This window comes from Kogia breviceps, chromosome 7, assembly GCF_026419965.1.
Source record: "Kogia breviceps isolate mKogBre1 chromosome 7, mKogBre1 haplotype 1, whole genome shotgun sequence".
In the NCBI taxonomy this organism is placed as follows: Eukaryota; Metazoa; Chordata; class Mammalia; order Artiodactyla; family Physeteridae; genus Kogia; species Kogia breviceps.
The window spans coordinates 10618092-10619215 of record NC_081316.1 but is presented as its reverse complement, the minus strand read 5'-3'; positions in this window follow the sequence as shown (position 1 = coordinate 10619215).

Below are 1124 nucleotides of genomic sequence, written 5' to 3'. Positions count from 1 at the left end.
CTGGGCTTGGCGTGCTCTCAGCAGCCTTCCCAGCTGCCTGTTCCTTCCTCCTTCCCTGCGTGGCGGGACACCTGGTTCTCTTTGTGCCCCTAACTGTGTGACACTGGACGAGTCATTTTCCCTCTCTGGCCTCAGTTTGCTCATCTGTAAACAAGAGAATCAGACAAGATGGTTCCTGAAGCCCCTTTGGTTTCTGACATTAGAGGACCTACCACCTCCTTAGGGCCCTGCGGGGACTGTCCTGCTGACCGGGTGCTCGCCGGGCGTTGGGCCTCACCGGCTCTTTCCGTCCATGGGTTGAGGAGACTTGCTGATCTCCTGGAACAGGGCACCAGGCTGGGGAATCCCATCCCTCCCTGGGGGAGCCTAATTGGGCTCCCGGAGTGAGGGGCCTGGAATATGTATGAACACGTATATGTATGAACGAGAAAATGAGAATGGCCTCTTCTCTCGCTTGGGGTGAGGGGAGGAAAATTCACTGACAGTTACGCCTCCTTATCTCCTTCTGAATTTGGGACCCACCCAAGTCAGAGGGAGAGCCCGCACCCCAGTCCTACTGATCTCCCCTAAAACGGGGCCTGCCTGCGTTCCTGGGGACAGGGCAGGGCTTACTCTTGACTAAGCTGCAACGAATCGTGGTCAAGGTTTTGGAGGCTGAAGCAGCAGGGCAGACGCCCCCCGGGGGTTCAGTCTCTCCTGGTGGGGTGTGGGCGATGGAGTTAGGCAGCCGTGGGTTCAAATCCCAGCTCTCTCGCTTCCTGGCTATGTGGCCTGGGGCAAACGACTCAGTCTCTCTGAGCCTCAGTGTATCTTCAAAATAGGGAAGCTAATATCTACCTCGTTGGCTTATTCTAGGGATTAAATGAGATAATGCGTGGGACAGTGCCTGGCATTTGGTAGGCCCTCGTAGCCACTAGTTATTCCTATGATTAGCTCTACTCTTCGGAAGGGGGTGACTCAGGTGCCGCTGCCCTGGGCGTTCTGGGAAGCACAGAGGGGTGAGGCGAGGGGTGAAGGCGAGCCTGAGGTCTTAGTGGGAGCAGGACCCGTCTGTAGAGCAGTGGGAGGGCCACACACCTGGTCCCCTCTGTGGCCTCAAGGGGTGAGCAGCAAAAACGAGAGCC